The sequence below is a fragment of the Gymnoscopelus microlampas genome (genome assembly GCF_963454915.1).
Source record: "Gymnoscopelus microlampas genome assembly, chromosome: 1".
Taxonomy (NCBI): Eukaryota; Metazoa; Chordata; class Actinopteri; order Myctophiformes; family Myctophidae; genus Gymnoscopelus; species Gymnoscopelus microlampas.
Window position 1 is genome coordinate 64302747 of NC_139962.1, and position 27250 is coordinate 64329996.

At 39.7% G+C, this 27250-nt stretch overlaps 1 protein-coding gene across 1 annotated transcript in view; it reads right to left on the reverse strand.

Annotated features, from left to right (window-relative positions):
- Window positions 1–23078: 23078 nt before the first annotated feature.
- LOC311051909 (GTPase IMAP family member 8-like) overlaps window positions 23079–27250 on the reverse strand; it is a 644135-nt gene continuing 639963 nt past the window's right edge. The window contains exon 5 of the mRNA XM_084066633.1: window positions 23079–23181. The gene's annotated coding sequence lies outside the window, so the exon portion shown is untranslated. The remainder of the gene's footprint in view (window positions 23182–27250) is intronic.

Sequence of the window (27250 nt, forward strand, 5' to 3'; positions counted from 1 at the left end):
ATGGTGCAGTACCATCTAGTTGGCTCTGAAGCTTCAAGCAGAGCTTCCAACAGTTGTAGTGCTCTGCTAGCACAAATGCTTCATAATATGTTTATACTTATCAAGGCTGTCGTAGACAATCTGTGTGCAACAGGGCATACTATAAGACAAGAAGTCAAATTCAGACATGTACTCAAGCCAGGATAGGAAAACACAGCATGTGTATCAAATCAGTGTTGCCATGTCTGCTTATTATATGCGACTTTGGGATTGTGTTCTGTTAAGTCACTAGCAAATATGATTACTTAACAGGGTTCATGTGAAGGAACCCCAGATTCATGTAATAATGGTGCAAAAATGTTTATTCTAAACATTTGTTTTGCGACTTGTTTTTATAGACTTGCCCGCTTGTTTCTCTTACAATCTGGCAACACGGCGTGGTGGTATCACGTGACTACTCCTTTGGAGTAATCAGGAAGTCTCATACAATACAGCATGCATCTTGGGTACTGTAACTGACACAGTCACATCATGGGGATCAGCTCAATGCTACCGTGTGAGAATAAGGTGAAAGGGCAAGGGTGTTTTCTTTCTTAACTGGTCATGTGCAGGCATTGGGCAGTGTAACTGTCATGTTAAATAGGTACACAACTATCATGGGATATTCAAGTTAATATGATCCACTCGGTGAAGCTGTTCTGCATTCCTGTTCTATTCACCTAATTTATTGCTCAAGTTCAGGTAAGAATAATGTGGGCGGATTAGTTACAGATGCTTAAATAGATAATTACTTCATGGTGGATTTGAAGGGGTGCATTTCTCCTTTCCGACATGTCGCCTTTCCGACGTTGACTAACCCTATACCTAACCCTAACCCTAACCTTAACCGCACGCGGAAGCCACTAGTCGGAGTGGTGAGATGTCGGAATGGAAGGAGCACCCCGATTTGAAGTCTTGGTTGTAGCTCAAGCTATCACACCAGGTTTTGCTTCTTATGTGGATAGCTCTGGATTGTTTGTAGCATAGGCTAGCACAGCATGTTTTGCTTCCCACGTGGAAGCTTGGATTGTTCGTAGCTAATTCAGTTGTTTTGCTTCTTATGTGGAAGCTTGAATTGATGTAGCATAAGCTATCACAGCAGGTGTTGCTTCTTATGTGGAAGCTTATGCCTTGCTACGTGGATAGCTCTGGATTGTTTGTAGCACAGGCTAGCATAGCATGTTTTGCTTCCCACGTGGAAGCTTGGATTGTTCGTAGCACAAGCTAATTCAGCATGTTTACTTCTCATGTGGAAGCTTGGATTGTCGGTAGCACAAGCTAAACACAGCATGTTTCGCTCCCATGTGTAAAGCTATCAAATTGGTTGTAGCACAAGCTAACTCAGCATGCCTTGCTTATGTGGATAGCTCTGGATTGTCGTAGCACAAGCTAACACGGCATGCTTGCTTCCATGTGGAAGGTACATGGTATATAGAAAAGTGGGTTGCCAAGTGATGTTGTCATGTTATGAGCATCAAGATTACAGAAGTAAAGTCATTGCAACTGGATAGATAGTGGGGCTTCAGTACAGTCAACATATCAGTCATTTGTTCATGTTGGCTGGTGCGCACCAAATAAAAATAAATAAATAATAAATAAATATTTTGCCGCGACATATCTCGCAGGACGGATAAAAGAGGGACTCCGATCCTAGCTGCTCTTGTTATCAATAGTTACACTATGTTGATGGGTTCTTTGCTCATGCTTATCAAAAGCTGGGTGACTGGAAGTCTTTAGCGTATAAAATCGCTGCTTTATCCACCAGATTGGGATGCTCACGGCATATTTAGCACCACATCACGGTGTGTTCATCACTGGCGACGAGTGTTGCAGCGCAACCAGCAGCTTGCGGTGTGCGACTGACTGTGTCAGGATTGAGGCCACACTCGCGCATTGGCGTGCAGCAAGCGTCCCCACACATCCTCAGTGAAGCACGCACGCTTCATTGTGGATGTGTGAGTGACTTCAGGAAGTAAATTCCTGTTCCTGCGGTCTATAACGGCGTCATCTCGTCCAGGGTGGCTTACCATTGTAATTGCAAGAATAATGCTGCTTCTGGTTCTAGATTCCAGGTTGAGCTACCTACGCTCTTGGCGGCACCGTGAGCTCTCAAGGCAGCGTGAGAGAGCTGCTGAGATGTGGGCTTCTCAATGTCTTCTCAGCACTATGCTGCATCATCTACTGAGCTGCCTAGCCTCGCTGCTAAACTTTGCTAAATCAATTCTGCCAACCTCTGGCGTCTGGCTCTGTTGGGCGATCCAGATTTGTAACAGATGGCATTTTGTGCTAAAATCTATTAGGCTATGGATGGAGAGGGATATCGGCGTAAGTTAGTATTATTCTCATGTCTAATAATCTGCGTCAAGCTCTGCAAGCTATTATTACATGCTGCCACATGGCGCTTAACCCATTTAGACCGAGGCCGATTCTAAAATCGCCTTCTAAATCCGACTAAGTTCTGGAAACTTCAAATAGTTATTATAAAATGTATATATAAAATGCATGTTACTATACGGTAAATGGCAACATGAACCCAAAACGGGTTAAATTGGTCATAGGATGGCCGGGCTAATCCAGAATTGCAATAACATTGTGTTGACATTCTGCAGGCTAAAAGCTCATGAGTATGAGTGCTCACGCTGTTCTATCGCTAATTCAATAAATGCTGTTGCGCATTATTGACACTTTAATTGCAGATCGGGTGGATTGCTGGGGATTTAGTTTAGTGGTGATGTCATGGTTAAAAAAAAAAAAGTTGGTTATTCCTATAGCGCTAAAAAGTTGGGTTATGCTATGGTAATGCAGTCAGGCTAATCATATCAAGCTCAGTCTATCAGTAATTGCTGCTTCAGGTAACGGTCCCATGTTGGGTACTGATTCAGATTAAGTAAAGATGGCATGTCTTTACACACATAGTCAGTACACTTTTATTTATTATGGATGATAAACAATAGTTATCATCCATCATAGGATGACCTCATTTATATATATATATATATGTGTGTGTATATATATATATATATATATAGCAGATTTCTTTGAAAAAGAAAAAATATAGAATGTCATTTTCGAATCCTACTCGTGGTGCGGCACAGCAGTGGACACCGGGGGGTTAGGATACCGTCTAGGACTCCTGGGTTCAGGAATCAACAGGTACCTGGATTCATCAGGCTTGTTGAACACATGGATGCATGCTTGCATTTGTTTAGTTTAGCTTAATAATCAAATGTTGAGGTACTCATTATATCATGCTAATCGATCTCAAGTTCATGGAGATCCACCATTCTCACAGATGGTTGGTCTAGCGTCAGGCTCTGTATTCCCAAGCGGTTTTGGGGGTTCTTGCTGTTTTGGGGTCTTTATTCACTCCCTGTAAATGCTATTTGGCATGTAACATTTATTAAAATGTTATTATTACAGGGAGTGAATGGATTCAGAGACCTGACGCCAAACTATGCTTCTTTATGCTTCCTATATCTATGCTCAAGCTTGCTTAATAAATATATATTCTAATCCAATCCAATTGTTGTCTGACTGAAATGAGGCGCAGTTTACTGAGCTAGTTCAGGCCAGGCAACTCAGGGATTGGGCCATCCGACCAGGTGACTAGTCACATGCATTTTTCTCCTGGTCGGTGGGTTATAAGTATTGCTCTGCTACCTGTTCATTCTAGTTGCGCTCTTCTGCTGGGCTGTCGTGCCGACGCTGCTGCTGCTCTGTTGCTGAGATCCTGCCGGATCTGCTGCCTTTGCTTGCCTACGTATGCTGCTACCATGAATAGTCTCATCCCACCGCCTCCCCGGCATCCACCTGTAGGTTCTGTTTCTAGAGCCCCGTGGGGGTCTTTATTCACTCCCTGTAAATGCTATTTGGCATGTAACATTTATTAAAATGTTATTCTTACAGGGAGTGAATGGATTCAGAGACCTGACGCCAAACTATGCCTCTTTATGCTTCCTATATCTATGCTCAAGCTTGCTTAATAAATATATATTCTAATCCAATCCAATTGTTGTCTGACTGAACTCAGATAAGCTGTGTGTGTGTGTGTGTGTGTGTGTGTGTGTGTGTGTGTGTGTGTGTGTGTGTGTGTGTGTGTGTGTGTGTGTGTGTGTGTGTGTGTGTGTGTGTGTGTGTGTGTGTGCGTGCGTGTGCGTGTGTGTGTGACGCATTGTGAGCTTGTAGATCGGCTATTTTCAAAACATTTTTATACATTTGAAAACTTGTAATGGGACATTCTGCATAATGAGTACTCTTTTACTTTTGGTACTTTAAGTACATTTTGATGCCAACACTTTTATACTTTTAAGTGCATTTTGAATTCCGGACTTTGAATTGTAACAGAGCATTTCTACTTTGCAGTATTGATACTTTTACTTAAAGTAAAACATTTTAGTACTTTTTTCACCACTGATGGCTTTTCCCATCTAACTGCACACGCCCCTGTCTCACCATTCCACTGTTTTTTATTGATTTCTATCCTTAGCCTTTTCTTAGGGCGGATTCAGACTGGGTCCGATTGATTCGAACCGTTCCCGAGTACGATTGGCTTCTCCCAGCTGGCCAGCATTCACACTGGCCAAAATTCTTCCGTACTCGAGTACATTTCATTTAGCAGTAATGGTAAATATGTGCCTCATGGGGGCGCTGTTGACTATGGGGCTTTGGGACATAGAGAATGTCATTCACAGAAGAAGAGTCACTTGCCAGAGTGTAGAGTGAATAATAAAGTTTGACTGTGTTCCTGACATTGTCTTGAGTTATATATAATAATAATTGAAAAACAATACACAACCAAAGCAGTGTGTGCGTTGGTCTTTGAAACCTCATGTAACGTCGTCTCTCGCGTCTCCGTTATTATCAATATGATCATGATGTCACTGATGCATCCTTGGTATTTTAGCAGTGACGTCACGGTCTAATCCTTGGTATATTTATCCTTATATACACGTTCACTACACACTGTGTTTTTTGTTTGTGTTTTTCCACGGCTCGCGCTACTCAAACACTAGCGGGATTATTATTTCTTGTCAACATTCAAGTACTATGAGAAGGTATAACCCAGCTAAAATAATGTGTAGTTATAAAAAATATATAAAGGATATATGATTAGCATTCCACTTCCTTCTCTTGGTACGAATGGATTCACATTGCAGCGTTCCATTCCCGAGTCCGCAGCAATCCGACCCGAGACTACCTCCCCAGGTGGTTTCGGGTGGGTACGGTACGGTGATGCGTTACGGGGAACGGTACGCTACATTGTGTTTTCCTAATGAAGTAAGTAAAATCTGTAAAATCATTGTTGTAAATGACTTGAGGAGACAAAGAGATTGACAGTATTAAGGTGCTTTATTTAACCCATTCAATCAGGGAACACATCTACACAGATGTGTTCTAAATCCAAACAGTTTTCTGAAAACCGTATGTTGCTGTAATATCACTGGTTCTCAAACCTTTTCATGTCAAGGACCCCCAAAAATACATGTATGTGGTCGTGGACCCCCATCTCCAAATATGTTGTTCCAGGAAAACACCCCACCACCCCAGAACTAAAGATTTGAGTTTCAAATGTTTGCTTTAAAAACTATATATTCAAAGATTTTCATGACTTTACAAAAATAGCAGATCTACAAGCTCATAGCGCTATGAGCTTGTAGATCTGCTATTTTTGAATAGCCAAAGTATAAAATCATGATTAAAGTAGTTACACAGATGCGTTCCCGGTCTTAATGGGTTAGAGCAGTGTAGCTACCGTCATTTTTTTAACCCTGCTTTTAACCTTATGATTGATTGTATGTTTTTTTTTTACCTATGAAGCACTCTGAGATTCCTTGTGAATAAAAAGCGCAATTAAAATAAAATATATGATATATTAGTATTATTGACTCCTAGTGAATTTTACCATGAAACTTAAAATATGCAAAAAAATATACTAATTCCAAATAAATGGAATGATGAAGGTAGTTAAAGTCTGAAGCTTGATTATGTCAATGGTTGATTGTGTTATTCCTGTTATCCTCCTTCTCTCTGTGGTGCAGATTGAACTTAATCAGGTCACATGATCACTTCACTTATAATCAATGGCCCTCTCTTCATGTAAACAATAGAGATAGATCTCTGACTCCTCCCATTGAAGGAATTGCAGACTGAAATACATAAAATGACAGGGAGACACAAGAGTCATGTCAGTGAACTGGTTCTTGTTGATGAAACTTCATAGTCTTTATACTTCCTCTGTCTCTCAAGACCTCCATCAGGATTTCAACATTGAAGCAGGTAAGATACTGAGACCTTTTTTTAGTGACATGTAGATGAGAAAGTGTGACCTAACCTTTGACACTTCCTATGAAACCCATGTCTATAATGCCTTAAACAGTAATACATAATTGTGTGTGTGTGTGTGTGTGTGTGTGTGTGTGTGTGTGTGTGTGTGTGTGTGTGTGTGTGTGTGTGTGTGTGTGTGTGTGTGTGTGTGTGTGTGTGTGTGTGTGTATGTGTGTTATATATACCTACAATACATTATAATCTTTATATGCATGAGGACTCATAAACGTGACTATAGACTTAAAATTTCAAATATCATAATACTTTATAATTACTGGTCACTTACAGACTTGTTTCTTTTGGCCAGGATGATAGTGTATTATAATGGTCATAGCTGTTATCCATTATAATAATTTCACAATGCATTATAATCATTGTTATAATGCCTTTTAGTGTGATTATATGTCACTATAATGGTCATTGGGTTTTTTAAGTAAAGTAAGGAAACATTAAATATAATATTATGCACCAAAGGTTTCTGCCTGCAGCTTCAGGAATTACTTCACTTAAAGCACACATTGACTACATAGTGACTTGTAATCACACTATAATTCAAGTAAAATACATTACAACTAATTATAATGTATTGACTATGAAAATTACAATACATCCTTACCAAAAATGTCGTCAGCATATAGCAATTATGCAAGTTTTTAGCATGTTTTTATACATGCAGTCTTTGCATTTTTATTTCTTTATTGCACTGCTGCTCCCCATGTAAACTTGTATTATTTTGTATTGTTCTTATTTAACTTTTCATCTCTGCTATTTGAATTACCTCTTCCATTAAGGAATGGTTTCCAAGTTTTCCAAATAAGCCTGCTGTATTACAATGTGCTAATAAACTAAACTAAACTATATTTATATCCACTGATAGGTTCTCGCTCGTCATAGAACAACCAAAACCACCAGGAGAATTGTCTTGTCATCAGGTCTCCTTTTCTTGTGAGGTGAGTGATTTGTTTTTAACTGAAGTTTTCAAATAATTGTAGTGAAGTAAAAGTACAACATTTGCCTCTCAGATGTAGTGGAGTAGAAGTAAAAGTATTGAGAATTTGAAATACTCCATTAAAGTAAAAAATACCTCAAAATTGTACTTAAGTACAGTACTTGAGTAAATGTACTTAGTTACTTTACACCACTGTGTTTACTTTTGGATTAAAATCATCTTGCCATTTCTGACATTATTCACATTGAAACCAAGAACCTATCATCAGTCTATCATCAGTCTTATGACACATATTATTGACACACATTAATCTGATGATTTAATCAGTTTACAATGGCACCATCATCAAATAATCCAATCATCAATCAGTTTACAACGGCATCCTCATCCATGACAATGAGAGGGACACAACTTGTGATCAAAGGATCCAATCATTTGATTGATTGGCTTTGTTGAGGCTGGCCAATGCTATCAGGAACACTTCTCTATCTGTGTGTCTCCTCCCAGCTGGTCTCTGTATATAAGCAGGACATAAAACACATGTTATGTCAGTATATTTAGTAACCGCTCCCAGCTGACACTGTGTGACTGACTGCAACTGGAAGACATTCAACAATTACATTTAAACTGCATTCCATTCAAACAGATTGACATTTCTACAGACAAGGATTCATCAGGACTTGTGACAGGTAAGGCCTGTAGACACAATCACATTGCATTGAATTGAATTGAATTGAATTGAATTGAATTGAATTGAATTGAATTGAATTGAATTGAATTGAATTGAATTGAATTGAATTGCAGTGATGGAAGAAGTAGGCTACTCAGATGTTTTATTTTAGTAAAAGTATCAATACCCTATTGTAGAAATAGTCTGTTAAAAGTACAAGTTTGATGTTCAAAATGTACTTGAGTAAAAGTTTTGGCATCAAAATATACTTAAAGTACCAAAAGAACAAGTACTCATTATGCAGAAGGTCCCATTTCACAAGATTTCAAATGTAAGAATCCTTTGAAAATAGCAGATCTACAATCTCTTGTATATTTGCTATTCTCAAATTGACAAAGTATAAATATAGGTCTAAAGTGGTTTTGTAATAATAATCAAAATCTACAAAGTAACTAAAGTTTTCAATTAATTATAGTGGAGTAAAAGTACAATATTTGCCTCTGAGATGTAGAGGAATAGAAGGATAAAGCATTGAAACAATTTTTTACCATATGTTTACCCTCTGTGTGGTGTACGGGCAATAATACTGAAAACACCCAAATGTGCGATTCTTCAGTTTACAATGGCATCACACACACACACGCGCGCACGCACGCACGCATGCACACACACACGCACGCACGCACGCACGCACATGCTCACACACACACGCGCATTGACATGAGCATATTTTGATGAGGGAAACCACTGTATAATGCAAACTGCAATCATTTGTGTTTTTAAACATGTGTCCTTAACTGTGTTTCCAAGGCTTTCTCAAACAACCGGCTTATATATATATATATAAATATATATATATCGATCATTGTCTTGTGATACATGAATGAGCTGCCATTACAAATCCTCTCTCCCTCTCTTCAGTGAACGATGGCACAGTACAGCTCCAATGCAATTAATCTGAAAATGATTGAAGAGGACAGTTTGGAGCTGAGCAGGGAGGTGCTCGGTGCAGGCGGATTTGGTCAAGTCTTCAAGGCCAGGCATCGTCAGTGGGGACGGGACGTGGCCGTAAAGTATTTAGCTCTTGCTGACGTGTAAGTGGAAAAGCCAGTGGTGGACAAAGCACTCATATCCTGTACTTGAGTCAGCATATACTCAGGGGTGAAAGTGTCTTGAAGTTCTTGCCGGAACAACACGCCAACCTTCATCTCCTGATAATGTTTTCCTCATTCATGCATCCTTGAACACATGCATTCGATTCCTTTATGACAGTATGGTGTAGAAATTACAAGAACCTGGTATCATACATAGAAAATCATTTGTTTAAATCAAATGGTATTGTGTTAATGTTGACACCTCAATTTCAAACTCTTCTTTGAAATGACACCTTTCTTTGAAATTACAAATGTTAAAAAAAGAAAAGAAAAAACGACCAATTACTTTTCTGAAATTACAAGCACATAAATCCCTTGATATGATGCATAGCTAAATTACATCAAATAGTGTGTGTCCCACAGATGTGTTGATTCTAACACAAAACTTCAGTATCAGTATCAAATTCAACAATTACTTGAATTTTCAAGGTACGGTTGGCAACCCTATAGTGACATGTATGTATGTCATGTGTCATCTTCAGATCGCGCTCAAATGAGTATTTAGTTCATGAGGCTGAGCTGATGCTACGTGCAGAGTGCTCCTATGTCATGAAGGTCTTGGGGGTCTTCAAGGGCCGTATAAACAATGGCCCCACCTTACACATGGGTCTGGTCATGGAGCTGATGGAGAGTGGATCCCTCGACTCCTTGCAGGTCAGTGTTTTCCCCTCTTTACGCATTCATTGGTTTATATTTTATAACTATTATTATTATTATTATTGCACTTTTCTTAACAAAGTTACAAAGTGCTTGTTAGAGATGAAAGCTAAACTTAAAATAACCAATGGATTATATCAGATAACAGTAAGAAGTCAATGAAACAAATTACCAATAACAAATGAAACATTATGTTATAATTTGTGGCATTGCTTGGTTCCTTAGTGGGATGGGGTTAGTGAGCTTGTTAACCTGAGGTCTTCTGGCAGGCTTTATTGAGCCTTTATTTGCATTTGTGTCTCTGAGATTGTGAATTAAACGTTTCTGTTTGACCCCAACCCTCACCAGAAAAAACTAAACTGCCTGCCACCCTGGCCTCTGGTCTATCGACTGGCTCACCAAGTGGCTCTGGGCATGGACTACCTTCACAGTCTCACACCTGCTCTCATCCACAAGGACCTGAACCCTGCCAACGTACTGCTGGACTCAGGCCTAAATGTCAAGGTGAGTCTCTTTTTGGGGGGGATTACCACCAATGATGAGTCAAGCATGTCCCTCTTCCGGCACTGTTCATGCTAATCTCCATTCTGTTATTGTATGAGGCAAATACAAAACAATAAATAAACTATAATACTATAATACTACTATCAATAAATCATTATTGATAGTAGTAGTAGTAGTAGTTTTCTTTATCTTTTTAAATGTGTTTAGTTAACATCATCACTGACTGGCTTTATTTTGAGATGACACTGAAAGTAAGCAGTTTAGTGCGAGGGGGAGGGGCTGTGACTGTGCGGGGGTTTGTATTTGTGTCTGTCGGCTTGAGCTACAGTAGTATTTGAACATCATTTTCTCTCTCTCTCTCTCTCTCTCTCTCTCTCTCTCTCTCTCTCTCTTATTCATCCAGATCACAGACTTTGGCCTCGCCAAGTTTATCACAAGTGTGACAGCCAGTCATCTCAAGCAGGTGGGGACATTCCTCTACATGCCTCCAGAGGCCATCTCCCCCTCGTCGGCATACAAAGCCACCTGTGCCTATGACGTCTACAGGTATTCATCATTCCCTGTGCCTATTTCTGTGTGAGTGGAAATCAACAAGTCAGCTGTGTGTCACTGCAAAGCCCTGTGAATATCCAACATAATGCATTGACAGCTGCTTAGCTGTAGTGGATAGGCTCCTTAACACTCGCGTGACTAAGCAATCAATGGGACCGATTTTGAGAATTGAAAGTGGCTTAACTTCTCTCAGGAAGCTCTGAGAAAGTTCCCCTTTCATGACTTTTCCTAAATATATGTTTCAAACCATCTCCGTTTTTTTTTTTTTTTTTTTAACTCATTATAAATATGAAATACATACCATGTATCCCATCCCAGCCGTTTTATTTCGGCTAAATTGATCGCTCTCCCCCTCTCTCCCCCTCCCTAGAGCACTTTACACCTCGAGACCCCCCACAGAGCGGCCCGTAGACAGCAGACTTTGCTGTGGCCATGTTGCCATGTCTGCTTATTCTAAGCGACTTTGGGCTTGTTTTTCCACGTCTTTCTATTATTATTATTATTATTATTATATATATAATTACATTATAATGGTAATAATTTTCTACTCCACTACAGCTCATAGGCAAATCTTGTACTTTTACTCCACTACAATTATTTGAAAACTTTAGTTACTTTGCAGATATAAATATATTTTCATACTTGTTTAGATTAGAGCTCCATGTCCTTTCGTAATTTTTTTTTTATTAGGTGAATATTTATATAAAAAGGCCTAACCAGGGACTGGGGTTGCAAATTAGCCTCGGCTATAAACCCCACAATGGTTTGATGCCTCACTGTTTTGTCAGGGCACAACGCATGCAGTAACATTTTCATAGACCTGACTGCTCATTTCTCTCGCAAAATTTGGCAACCCAATGCTGCGCCAACAGTACTGATCTACAAGCAGAGGGCTCGTCAGCCAGCGACTGTTTTATGTTTGTAGATCAGATATTTAGCGCAGGAGTAGCAGGAATGAGCACATGTGTGGAACATAGCGGTGTGTTCTCTTGTTACGCTGACAGGCAGGAGGAGAGGAGACGTTTCTGTCAGCGTGAACAGCTGATAGAATGAGAGCTTTACGCTCAGACAATAATGTGAATATTATATAATATAATATTGGTTTGTCAAGAGATATCCATGTGTTTTGGACAATGGAGATAGTCACGTAATTAGACAGTGGCTTCAGCGTTCATATAGGCTCCATGTTTCCCTCAAGAGTTTAATATGACGCTACAGATTGCACTGTTTTATACGCTTTTTTTATAAACATTTTACAGAATCTGCAGTTACCATTACTACTAAATTACTACTTTTTAAAATGTTTCTGCCTGCAACAACAGAGTGAGTGAGCTAACTGACTGAGCAGAGTGGAGTTGAATGGCTATTTAAAAGACAATGGAACCCCCCACTGGGTGGGTGAGAAGGTGTCAGTCAGTCTGGTCCAAAGAGGTGAGACAGGAACCAATAGCAGAGCTTGATTTCTTGTCCAAATTGACCGTTTAGCAGGCTGTGTGTAGGATAATGCAACCCCAGTCATGCCAGTGTTAACAAGTAGAACGTGCATGTTGATCTCTCTGTTTCATTAGATGTTTTCTTTTACAGGAAGTAAATACATGTAACTGTGCAAACTCAACACATTTAACAATATATGTGAAATTCGTATATATGTGTGTAGATGTCAGTGATAAATACCCTAAAAAACAAACATTTGTATACTTTTTATCCAGGTTTAGGTTTAGGTTTTATCCTGTTGCTATTTAGCTATTATACCATTGTTATTTTACAAACTATAACACTGATGCTGTGAATGAGTTGCTATTGCTGTCTGTCCCATGTGTGATATGTGGATATGGAAACCAATTGCTGATCAATGTCTCTTTTTATTTTAGTTACGCTATACTGCTGTACAGCATTTTACGTGAGTAATTATTTTTCTTTTCCTTCGTATTTCTATTCTTAGTTCCATCTCGAAAGTTATGGAAAAATGTTTATGAACACGTTGAAAATTATCTTGCTAAAAAAAAAAAAGAAAGTACAAATTCCAATCTGGCTTCAGAACATCCCACTCCACTGACACATGCCTTCTCTATTTGAACGACCACATAAAACAAGAGGTGGACTTGGGGCAAATACTGAAGCATGGTCAGGGAAAAACAATAATAATCTTGGACACAGCCCCTTAATCACTCAATGTCTCAGCCTCACAGATTCCATTCTTTGACTTAATGTTAATTCAACAATAAGAATAATTTGAAACACAAGTTGACAAGTACCCATTCTGTGTATTACGAATGTTTTTCTTCTGTACTTCCCATCCCCTGTATTCATCTATCTTCCTCTTCACTCTCTCAGGCACTGGTAACATCATTGACAGGTTTGATGCTACCATGGGAGAAAGGCCGACCCGAAGGTATTTTGTAAAAATGGCCCCAGGGAAGGAGGAGCTGGTAGAACTGTGGAAGCTGTTAGATCTCATGAAGGACTGCTGGAACCAAAATCCCGACCAAAGACCCTCTTTTACAGGTGAGAAGACTGTCCTGCAATGGTTTTATACCTCCCACCTAGATAGCCTACTGGTGAACTGCTCACCAACGGGAGAAATATTAAATGGTGCTGAACAGAACAGCTGAACCCCTCCCCCCCCTTGTGAGTCGAGGCCATTGGTCAAAAGCGCTTTCTCTCGTTCATGTATCCTGCCTCAGCTGTGGTAAGCTGCACTTCCAGAGTCGGCCACCCGGCAGCTCCAGCTTACTTGGGCTTGAAGCATGCGCAGTAGCGCTAATCTTGCAATACCAGACGTGGACAATAGTTCAGTCTTGCCTCAAACATCTACCGCAGTCCTGGGGTCTGGATCTGAGCAGCTTAATCAACGTTGTGTCTGTGTTGTTCCCAGAATGCACTGCTGTGACAGAAGGACTGTATGAGAAGCACACGAGTGGGATTAATGATGCCCTCGAGGAAGTGAAAAAGAAGATGGTAAAGAAAGCATGATGCATTCAAAACTCATTCACACACTTTAAAACTATAGGACACATGATGCATTCTACATTAATTTACTGACTTTAAAACTATAGAACACATGATGCATTCTAAACTCATTCACACACTTTAAAACTATAGCACACATGATGCATTCTAAATTAATTTACTGACTTTAAAACTATAGAACACATGATGCATTCTAAACTCATGCACTCATTCACTAACAGTGATGTTATCCTTTTTTGTGTTGAAACACTTTTATGAGAAATATGTTTCATGAAACAGTATTGCAATCATTTCTGTCTGTCTGTCTGTCTGTCTGTCTGTCTGTCTGTCTGTCTGTCTGTCTGTCTGTCTGTCTGCCTGTATGTTTTTTTTCTTCATTTCTTTCTTTGCCTTATCTCCTACCTCTTTCAAGATATAATGTTGTTCAATAGAGCTCATACTATGCAATACCATACAGTACGTAATGTTGTTGAAATTAAATAACATGACTGTGTTCAACAGGATGGTGCTGGGGATCCAATGGGAGGTGAGCTTTTATTTATTTTATTAGAGAGAGAGAGAGATTTGAGTTTAACTGCACTGCTAACAGAAAACTGGATGTGATAGAAGTTGCTAGTATTTACGATGTTGTGAGAAGAAGCAGCTGGGCTTTTTATTTTAAAGGTCAGGAACTCAGAATGAAGGCTGAAGTCTGTGTTGATATTCTGTCTGTCTGCTGCTCTGTCTCAAGGCAATATGAACAACATGTTTTCCAAACTGAAGGAGCTCAGTGACAAAATGGCTGGAGTGGAGAAAGATAATGCAGGTAAAATAAATATGGATCATGCTTAGCTCTGGTCCATAGCGTTAGGACTTCTCCTTAACGCTATGGGACTGTAGGTATATTTTCCCTCATGTGAACGGGAGCACGATGTCTACACTTAAGTAAAAAATAAACAACTTACAGAAACAAATGCGGTTTTAAGGTGTTGAAAGCCTACCCTCCGCGATGGGAGGTCTCTCAGACACCCACCTTTTATGTAAAATCCACTTTTGCGACAGAAAATAATATATTCCAATGGACAGAGAAATGTTTTAATTACTCCAGTACCGCAAACACATCTGGTCAATAGCATCTTCATATTGAGTGGGAAGAGACCCTCTTCCCATTGGGAAGAGACCCCGGGGCAGACCAAGGACCAGATGGAGGGATTACATCTCCACACTGGCTTGGGAACGCCTCGGGATCCCCCAGGAGGAAGTGGTTAATGTAGCTCAGGAGAGGGAAGGCTGGAGCTCTCTGCTGGAACTGTTGCCCCCGCAACCCGACTCCGGATAAGCGGTTGAAGATGGATGGATTGATATTGAGCGAAAGCGTATTGATATTATTTTACTGAAGTGTAGGCATCACATCGTGTACTCATTCAAATGAGTAGAATACACGCTACAGTCACATAGCGTTAAGGAGAACTCCTGATGCTACGGACCAGAACTAGATCATACTATGCTGATTACATCAATCAAAGTCAAATTCATTCAGTGACTATTTTTCACCATTGTCAAGTGATCTTTATCCCTGCTGGTTTCAGTCCTAAATTCGAGTGATCTTTATCCCTGTTGGTTTCAGCCCTAACGTCCAAACTGGCAGACATGGAGAAGAAGGTGGAGACTGTGATGCCACTAACGTCCAAACTGGCCGACATGGAGAAGATGATTGCAGGTGAATTCATAGAAGAGCTTGTTATGAAACCACAATGATGTATTGTTGATGTTTAACCACTTGAACCCCAGAATTCATATTCGGGGGTGAGGGGGCATTTGCCAAAAATAGCTGATCTATAGAAGTTGCTAGTATTTACGTATTAACAACCAAAGTCCAATGAAATCAGTGACTATTTTTCACCAATGTCAAGTGATCTCTATCCCTGCTGGTTTAAGTCCTAAATTCAAGTGATATTGATCCCTGCTGGTTTCAGTCCTAAATTCAAGTGATATTTATCCATGTTGGTTTCAGCCCTAACTTCCAAACTGGCAGATATGGAGAAGAAGGTGGAGACTGTGAAGCCACTAACTGTGAAGCCAGACGTGGAGAAGATGATTCCAGGTGAATTCATAGAAGAGCTTGTTATGAAACCATGATGATGTTTTGTTGATGTTTAACCACTTGAACCCCAACATTTGTATTCTGGGGGAGGGGGCGGGGCCATTTTCCCCAAAAATAGCCGATCTATAGAAGTTGCTAGTATTTACGTACGTTGTGAGAAGAAGCAGCTGGGCTTTTTTGTTTAGTTTTTGGAAAGGTCAGAAACTCAGAATGAAGGCTGAAGTCTGTGTTGATAATCTGTCTGTCTGACGCTCTTTCTCAAGGCAATATGAAAGACGGGTCGTCTGAACTGAAGGAGCTCAGAGACAAGGTGGTGGAGACGAGAACTGAACTCCAGCTCCAAAAAGACAAAACGGCTGGTTTGGAGAGAGATAATGCAGGTAAAGTAAATATGGATCATGCTTAGCTCTGGTCCATAGCGTTAGGACTTCTCCTTAACGCTACGCGATTGTACGTATATTTTCCCTCATGTCTACACTTATGTAAAAAAAAAATAACAACTTACAGAAACAAATGTGGTTTTAAGGTGTTGAAAGCTTACCCTCCGTGTTGGTAAGACTCTCAGACCCCCTCCTTTTATGTAAAATCCACTTTTTGTCCAGAAAATAAAATATTCTAATGGACAGAGACATGTTTTAGTCACTCCAGTACCGTAAACACATCTGGTCCATAGCGTTTTCATACTGAGCGAACGTGTATTAGTGTTTTACTGAAGTATAGACATCACATTGTTTACTCATTCAAATGAGGAAAATACACGCTACACTCACATAGCATTAAAGTGATCTTTATCCCTGCTGGTTTCAGTCCTAACTTCCAAACTGGCAGCCATGGAGAAGACGGTGCAGGATATGATGCCACTAACGTCCAAACTGGCAGCCATTGAGGAGACAGTGAAGCCACTATCTTCCAAACTGTCAGACATGGAGAAGATCATGATTGCAGGTGAGTTCATAGAAGAGCTTATTATGAAACCATGATGATGTATTGTTGATGTTTAACCACTTGAACCCCAGCATTCATATTCTGGGGCGAGGGGGCATTTGCCAAAAGTAGCCGATCTTCAAGCTCACAACGCGATGCATTGTGAGCTTGTAGATGTTTTTGAGATTTGGTGTAGACAGAAAAAAGCTGTTCAAGTACAGAGCCAACTCAGGTCCAGTTGACTCTAAGTGGTTAATGTCCATGCCCCTTTGCAACCTTGAGCTCCAAACGGATGTCATACTTGATTTGTCCCTGATCGTTGAAACAATTCTCACATTGTTTACATCTTGACAAGGGGCTTGTCTTTGTTTGGTGGGGCTTTAAAGACCCTGTAAACAGGAAGTACTCTGACCCAGTATGAGGAGGTCTATAAGCAGTATTATGTATTCATTTTGTGTCAGACCACAGAATAATATGTTATAAACCACCCAACAAATTAGTCCTTAAGTATGTGGAAAAAATGGTTTCAAAATCATGAAAATTCATCTGTAGTTTTTTTGCTAATGACTGTGGGGAGTGTCCACTGAAGGCAGTGAAATAATTATTTTAGCCAAAAGATGGTGGTGCACTCTAGCATCAGAAGACTGGTGTACCTTGGCGGAAGGCTGGTGTAGTTAGGAATTATGCCATCAGTGACTCTGGTGAGGTGTTTAGCCCCGCCCAGAAAAACTGCTCTCAGCAGGAAATGCCCAAAACAGGGCATTTCCTGTTTAACTCTTTAATTGCCAGAGTTAAAACATCGTCTATAGCTGCTCTTGCCAGCGAATTCGAGTGTTTTTACTAACCTTTGAAAAATGATAGAATATTATTCTTCACAACAATCCACACAGCGATCATCTCAAAAGATATACATATTTTCAGTTGCATATAAGATATCTCAACATTATGATTATTATGAATTTATACAATTAAAAAAGTTTTCTCCTTCTGTACTTACAGAGCCAAAAGTAGCTTTCTGTGCAAATTTGACGTCAGCATACATCGGACCCTTCAAGACCGAAACTCCGATGATCTACAATAAAGTGGTCACTAACACCACTATCATCAGCCGGGACTACGACCCAGGCCGGGGCTACAAACCAAGCTACAACCCGCTTACAGGTATGGTGGTTTTGTAGTTTTTTTTTGTGAACCATTTTTTATTGATTTTATAACATAAAAGTGCATGGACAAAACAGACAACCAAACAGAAAAAGAAAGGTCTAGTTTTATCTACAGTTGATTTAGTCGACCAAAATGTATTTGATGGCGTCGTAATATCATTTTATATTTATATTCTAGTTTTTATTTGTCGACAAAATTGTCTGTTTATTTAGTCATAGTTTTTGTCTTCGTAGCTTAGTTTTTATTTAGTTTCCGCCAGTGAAAATAAGGTAGTCGACAAACCATTTTCGTTATAGTTTTAGTCGACGACATTAACACTGATCCAAGAACAGTCTGGGTCGCAAGTAAATACCCTTTATTTGTTATTTTAATGATTATTATTTCAAAATATATATATTTTAAATCCCCCCAAAAATGTTTCATAAATAATAATGAAATAAACTTATAACCAAGAATTTCATGAATAAATAACAACATCAACAAGGAATTCCATTAATTAGGAAAACAATGAAAAACTTTTAAGCAGTAGTGAAAATAGCAGTGTTGTGAGCTTGTAGATCTGCTATTTTCACCAGTTGTTTGGGTCCCGGGGTGTGAATCGCTGGTCTATAGTGTCACTGTTTAAACAAGTGTTCCTCTTCTGACGCAGGTGAGTTCACAGCACCAGTCAAGGGAGTCTACTACTTCAGATTCACTGCGTTCCACTGTGGCAAACAAGAAGGGATGGGAGTATACCTCTACCATGACAACCAGAGGATCCTGTGCAATGGAGAGAGAGTTGATGGCTCTACCTACATATCAAACGCACTGATTCTACAGCTGGAGAAGGGGAGCGTCGTCTCCATGCGTCTAACTGAAGGCTGTAGACTTTATGATAATGATGACAAAGAGAACACGTTCAGTGGTTTTCTGCTCTTCTCCATGACGGAAAAGCAGCCTTTATGTCCGCTTTGAAAGGAAGGGCTCAAACAATCAGTGGTGGAAAGTAATTAAGTACATGTACTCAAGTACTGTGCATACGTACAATTTATGGCAAATATTGTACTTTTACTTCACTACAATTGTTTGAAAACATTAGTTACTAGTTGCTTTGCAGATATAAATTATTACATTATAAAGGTTACATTAACCACCTATTTTATACCTAGGCTATTTGGAAATAGCCGATTTTCAAGCTCAGACGCGTTGTGAGCTTGTAGATCTGCTATTTTCAAACATTTCAGTACTTTTACTTTTGGTACTTTAAGTACATTTTGATACCAATACTTTTGTACTTTTACTCAAGTACAACACTGCAAATAATGACATGACTACTGAAGGCCTGGTTACAGTTAAGTAAAAGATACACAGACACACAGACACATGACATACTGTATGTCTGTGTACTGGTATAGTACATTTAAAACTTCCTTTTTTGAATAGTTGTACATTGTAATAATAAATACAACCACTGGTATATCAAGGGTGCAAAAAGTATTTATGCAATGACCCATAATTATTTACCTGCTGGTCATGATGACAAAAGCCTTGATAATTAATTGACAATATACTTGTTAAATAAGCTAAAGTAAGCCATAACGAGATTTTGCACAAATATATATTTAATTTAAATTAGAATATGGAGATAAGAGGCTTGTGGCCGACATGTTTTGGTGAAATGAGGACTGGCCACTGCAGAGACACTTTAGCTCCACTAGCAAAGACTGAAAAGGCTGAGAAACACCAGTAGGTGTCAGTGTTGGACCATTTAATATTGTACACTGCAGTTTTGAACACAATCACCCTGCTACTACCTTTCATACTGTTGATGTTATTTTGTCTCGTTTTAATGCTTGCCTTTGAATTTATTTAGCTTTTATTCTGCTTCTTAATAATTGTACCTTTCATTCATAAAATGTAGCCCGAAGTGCTTCATTTTAAAATAGCAAATAAAATAATGTCAGAATAAGAACATAACTAGGCCTATGTTGGAAAACAGAAACATAACTAATTGATATTTTGTGATGTATTGAACTTGTATGACGCACAATGCTGAAGAGTTGATAAAGTTGTTGTTTGTTTTTTGTTCTCTGAGCAAAATAAAGATTTATTAATCTTCATCATAGTGGATCAAGTGTTAATTAAAGCTATGATGGATGGATGGATGGATGGATGGATACAGACAGACAGACAGACAGACAGACAGACAGACAGATACCTGTTGAATTTACTTACTGAACATTTTCAGATATGGAGCCAATGCAAAAACGCCCCCTGGTGGCCATGGTGGCCATTTTACTTTCCGTCATTACCAAATAATGTATTCTGCATCATAACTCCTGAAGCTAACATGATAATACAATATTTAAATGTGTGACATTACCTTGCCTCCTGTGTTGAGGGTGTAACCGTGCCGTGTCATTGGTGTGCTTTAAGCAATAAAAAGCCTTGGCTGTAGGGCAAGGGTCTTCAAAGCTTTTTCAGGCCAAGGACCCCTTTAGCTGAGAGAGAGATGAAGCAGGGACCCCACACTACATACTGTATTTAAACTATTAGCTCGGAATGTTGTTTTATATTGTTATGCGTTTAAGACTGTGCTTTACAGTATTGCCATTTCTGTCCCAATGTATTTAGCTGTAAAAATATATGTTGTGTACAGTATGTGGGCCTATAGACGGGTTTCCGAGCGACGTCATCACAGAGCAGAATGCGCAATCTGCGCATGCCTGGGGGTAAGGCGCGTTCGAAAATACAGCCCTGAGCGGCAGTGAGCGCACTGGCCAATACAAACTAATAGGCGAGTGTGCTCCGGTGCGTAATTTCCAAACGCACCCATAGGCTTCCCCCCGCAGCTGCGCGGTCATATTCCTCTCATGTTTACTAACAGGAAACCCGTCTATAGAGTCAATAGACCACAATAGGAATTAGCTAAATGAGTTAATATGTAGCATAAATATAATTGTAACCACTTTAACCCTATATTTACATGTTCCAACAAATCTTGAAAATAACTATATATATATAAAAATAAAAAATAAAACATAAACCATTTGTATTTGTTTATTAGTTACGATCCCCATTAGCTTTACCCTAAAGCACAGTTAGTGTTCCTGGGGTCTAAACAATACATACATTTAAAAAACAAAACATAATGAAAAAAAGAAAAGAAAATGTAGATGAAACTTATAGTCCATATACATAATCATGTTATGAAGACATAAGATATATTAAAATGCACGCTCCTACTGTTTACTGTCCTCAGTAGGACATTGGACAGACACGCTCCTACTGTTTACTGTTCCCAGTAGAACATGGGACAGACACGCTCCTACTGTTTACTGTCAGACACAAACCTCATGTATCCATATTTCACCTTTTTATGTTTGTTTGTATTTATTTATTTCTCGTATGCCCTACTTCATCATACAAGAGTGTCACAAGTCATGAACATAGCTAATCTACAAGCTTAGAACGCATCGCGTGTGTGTGTCCACGCCCCCAACTACTCAGGTGTAAGTAGTCACTGATTACCCCCCCCCCCCTCCTACTATAAAGCCTGGTGCTCATTCTCTCTTCTCTGTTTGTCTCTCTCTCTGTCTGCACTGGCTTGTCTGATCAAGGTAGGCAATGGATTGTTCTGAATGAGAACCATTTGTTTTAGACCGTTGTATTGGCCAAACCTCACCGAACCTGAGGTACGTGGAGTAATGTGGCCTTTGTAAATATTATCCAAGCAAAGCTCAAGTTTGGGGCCCCTAGCTCCTCCCCACCGACTGTACGATACCTTGTATCACTAAATAACATAATGAAAAAAGTGTCATTTGAGTATGAACTTGACGATGGACATTGCCGTGTTAAAGTGTTTGTTTACAATGTAGGGCATTCACGAATAGTGATTTTTAGTATTCGAATTATTCGACCTAAAAGTAGTCGAATATTCGATTATTCGCCGGTGATATATCATATTTTTTTCATCCAATACAAACGAGCCTTTATCATTAAAAAGCCGTATTGCAAGCCTTGAAAACAATCAGCGATTAAAGGGTTAACTAATGAAAACCAGCTGTGCGTTCTGATTGGTCTAAACCCAAATCAGCTGGTCCAGGCATAGCAGATGTACAACTGCACATTGCCTCACGGATGGACGCGTTGTGAGCTTGTAGATCTGCTATTTTCGCTACAACACTCTTCTACGACGAAGCCTAGCATAACATGCGTTGCTGCTGCTCTGCTCTGCGATACCACGGCTCTGGTTGAAAAGAAACGTAGCGAACTTTTTAATTCAGTTCATTTAACTTGGAATAAGTCAAATGATTTTGCAAGCCTATCCCATCTACAATATGTTCAACAACAACCACAGTTCCATCCTTCGGTCCGGTCGTTACAAGGCATCTGTCTGGCATGCGCGCTGCTGTTTCAGCGCACCACATTGAGTGACAGCACAACGTCACATACAGTATGAAATGATTTGACAACAATCAACCATGAATGGATTAGGAGAACTACCAACACCAGAGCTCACAGCTGCTTGTCTGCTGTTGAGAAGCCCCTGCTAAAAAAGAAAAATCAACACAATCTAAAAAAAAGAATGCCAAAAAATGAAAATAATAATAATTAAAATAATAGCGATTATTCGACGTCGGTTTACAACGTCGAATAGTGGCTTTGATATTCGAATATTCGACTATTCGGTGAATGCCCTATGAATGAGCAGCGGACGGGGCCTGGTGAATCAGAATCAGAATCAGAATCAGGTTTATTGTCACATCACAGGTTTACAAGGTAAAAAAGTGCCTCTTGGACCCGGACGTGGCGTAGGACTACAAAATGACGTCAGACTTAACAAGAGAATAGTCATGTGATCAAGATGTATGTGTCCGATATTTCATATTCCATCCTACTTGGCTAACATTGGCTTCCAAAGTTTGCAGGATAGGTCAGTTTTGAACAAAATGCCTCAAATCATGAACGCAGCGTGCAATATCCGTGAAATTTTGCACGCACATTCCCACTAGGCCGAGGAAGAAATGACACCCTTTTCAAATTGGCCTGTTATACAGTAGTGCCACCAGCAGGTCTAATTTAGCAAACCACATTTTTGAACAAAATGCCTCATATCATGAATGCAGTGTCCGATTGCCGTGCAAGGCCTGAGAAGAAATGGCACCTTTTTCACATTGGCCTATTATAGCGCCACCAGGAGGCCATAATAACCTATCTGACCTGGCGGAGACTTGTGCTCCGAGGAGCACTTTTTCTAGTTTCCCTTTCTCTTCTGGTCGATTTTCCAATGAATGGATGAGGCATCACGCTTTTTAGTCTTGTTTATTTGCAGACACTAAATTGTAGGATAATAATAAGTAGGTATTTGGGTAACTACGTCCCAGTAGCTACCCACGGTCAGTCCTTTTAGGGAAAGACAGGGCCACTCAGTCCGGAACTACTCTGCCGGGACTGCCGTGTTTTTGTGAATGCCACTTTGCTAAATATACCTGGAAAAATAAATGTTGAATCACATTTACACTCCCTGGTAACATAAAATACAAATCAAAATAATAATTCTAAATTATCCCTTTAAATGTAGGAAGGTAAGACAAACGTATTCTGTAGTAAAGACAGACAGTCCCCATATATTTCGCCGCAGGCTGGAAACCCACCTCTTCAGGAAACACTACCCTTCCTCTTTGCCTGGCCTACTTGTTGTTAACTAGTTGTACGAACGCTTGTTTTATTGTTGTATTGTTTTATTGGATCTTGTTTAGTCGATACACTTATTTATATGATATTGATAATGATGGCTTGGTTGAGGATATACAATGCAAGTTTAGGTTAACGACTGACTCTTCTCTGCTGTTATATAAGTACACTCCATATACAGTAGATCTGCTACAATGACTCTGACACAACTCCATGTGGAGGTGAATGAAGGAGACTACTCTCAAATACTATTGATCAAATATCTAACCAACAGGAGGTCATGAATCGCTTGGTTAAAGAGAAGGCAAAACGCTGAACAAAATGACAGGATTAACACACTGGAAAATAGGGTTGATGAGCTAGAGCAGTACTGGAGACTGAATGATATTATTGTCTCAGGACTGAACACTAAACCAAAGACCTCTATGCCAAGGCTGCTGCCCTGCTCAAAAAGAAAGGCAGGATCCAGGGAACCTGGACTGCAAATTGTAAAGTATTTATTAAATTGAATGGCCAGTTCCCAGAGCAAGCCAAGGTTGTAGTTGTCCTGGAAGCTGGATGAACTGAGAACGTTTGAGCAAGGGAATACTTACATGTCCTGGTTTTAACTGATAAATCACTTTTATACCCTTTCATGGACTACAGCTCTCACTGTTGGCACTGCCATGATATCCTCTCTCACTCAACTGTTTGTTGTACTTGCTGTACAAAGGTTTACCATCTGAGATGCACACCTTATTTATGAATATGAAATGAATGAATGGAGCTCTTGGACTTGTTCTGAGTGTGTCTCTATATTCCCATATCATGATATTGATGATGATGATGGCATGGATGAGGATATACAATGCAAGTTTAGCTTAACGACTGACTCCAATCTGGGGGGCATACGTAAGTCCGACATCCCATTTCTCCGACTACGTGGCATCCGCGTGCGGTTAGGGTTAGGGTTCGGGTTTGGTATAGGGTTAGTATAGTAAACGTCGGAGGCATGCGCTGTCGGAGGAATGGTCTGTCGGACTAACGTATTGCACCCCTCCAATCTTATGCATTTTAATCCTTTTGATTTGAGCCTACGTAGTGACTCTAAATGTACATTACGGTCATTTAGCAGACGCTGTTATCCACAGAGACTTACAATAAGTGCATTCAACATAGGTAGGGAACAAAACTACTAATCACCAGAAGTATTAAGTGCATTCTCTTCTAAAACAAGCAACTAAGAGTATACCTAGCGCTAAAGTAAAAGTGCAATATATCAGCTCCCTACTTTCATAAACAGATGAGACAAATAGGAAAATCAAATGAGTAAGAGCTAAAACAAATAAGAGTATTGAATAAACAAGATCCAATAAAATAAAACAAGAGTTTGTACAACTAGTTAACAACAAGTTACAGAGTTCCTCCAGGAGATTGAATAACACACTGTATGGGGTCTCTACTAGTCATTAAACTACTATATAGACTGAAATTATTAAAGCGGGTCATGTTTGGAATTGTAAACAGCTGAAATCAATACTATATCAGTATTCTGATATTAACCAGCAGTAAGTGAAGTTGGGGGCCGCATGTGGCCCCCGGGCTGCTAGTTGCCCATGTATGCTTTACAGCAGTGGTACTCAACAGGCGGACCGCGGTCCGGTCATGGACTGCGGGGACAACTCTCCGCGGACCCTGGGCAAATTATGTATATATTTTTAAGAGATATATATTTTTGGGGTATTCTTGGAGGGGGTGTGAAAAAGTACTTGATTTGTTGTTCTATTGTTTTCATGTTTATTTTCTCTGCACCAGGCACGGAAATCCCAGGTGGTACGGGGGACATTTGTCTCCCCCTAGCTTCAGATTGGTCGCTCCCCAAGTAATTTAGAATAATAAAAATAAATGTTAAAATATTCAAAAATACTTATTTAATAGAACCTGAACCCACTTATGCATCGTAAGTAATTAATAATGAAGAATTAACATAACACAGTGTCATATTAGCTAGATTAGAGGCACAAACTGTAAGATGCCAAATGCGGCAAATAAATGGGTAGGCCCATCGGGTACTGGTACCCCAAATACAAGCATAAGACATTCAAATATCCTCTCAAAAATGTTTGTTTTTTATAATGTTCTTATTGTCACACAAACAATCATGCATTTTCATACAAGACACCTACAACTGAAGAGGTCAAGCCTTTCATTTTATTACATTTTATTACATTTTATTACAAAATTACGAGTTATTTCAAATACAATCTCTCTTTTTTTGTCATGAGCCATACCATGCAATATTCCAAATATGAGCTCTATAAAACAGTGTTGTGGATTTATCACTTGGATATTATCTCAATGTGTCATTCATTGGATACTGGATCACTTTTCACTATAGCTTTCTGTACAACTTTGATGAAACTGTGATAAAATGGCAACAAGAGAAATCAAAAAGTCAACCAAAGAACACATTTGTTGTACAGGATTTCCTCTCTAGTCAGTAAGAATACTTTGAGGACTCTATCAGGAGCACTCATCCAAGGTCACTTCGACTATGCATGCACCTCATGGTACTACAACACCGCTAAGGCCTTAAAAACAAGGCTCCAGACATCCCAAAACAAACTGGTAAGGCTACTTCTTGGCCTTACACCTACAACCCATCTAACCCCTGCTCACTTTGCTAGGGTCGGATGGCTCAGGGTTGAGGAGAGAGTGCAGCAACTTTCAATGGGCCTGGTCTACAAGATACACCACAACGTTAAGATACCCATGTACCTGTCAAAGTACTTCAAAAACTTAAAATGAACTCCACAATCACAACACCAGAGGTAGGTCCACTGATCATGTCCAACCCAGATGTGGCACAAACACAGTGTTGAATTTGTTCACCTGCTATGCCACAAAAATGTGTAAAATGTGGTGGTGTGGTACCATGAGGAGCATGCATAGTCGAAATGACCTTGGATGAGGGCCCCTGTTAGAACCCTCAAGGTATTCTTACTGACTAGAGGAAATCCTATACAAAAAAAAATTAGGTCATTCATTTCATTTTCTGATGCAAAAACTCTCATTCATGTCTTTGTCACTAATCACCTGGACTATTGTAACTCCCTTTTTTCTAACTCCGTTTTTACTGCGGGGCCGCTGCGGGTTCTCCCCGTTACTTTGAGTCATGGCTGCTGCTGGGGCAGGTAGACCAGGATGCGTTTAATACAGGTTCTCCTTGACTCCCTTTTTTACGGTCTCCCTCAAAAAACTATCAACCGCCTTCAACTGGTCCAAAATACTGCAGCTAGGGTTCTTACTAGAACCAGAACATTTGACCATATCACCCCTGTTCTGGCCTCACTACACTGGCTACCTGTGGTTTTAAGAATTGATTTTAAAATATTATTGTTTGTTTTGAAACAGCCTTGCACCTGCCTATATCTCAGACCTGTTGTCCCCTTACATCCCTTCCCGCAACCTTAGATCATCAGACCAGCTGTTGCTCGAGGTCCAAACATCTAGTCTGGTTACAGAAGGGGATAGACAGAGCATTTGCTGTTAGGGCTCCACTTTTATGAAATGCTATGCAAATAAACTTGTATAAAATGCTATGCAAATAAACTTGTATAAAATGC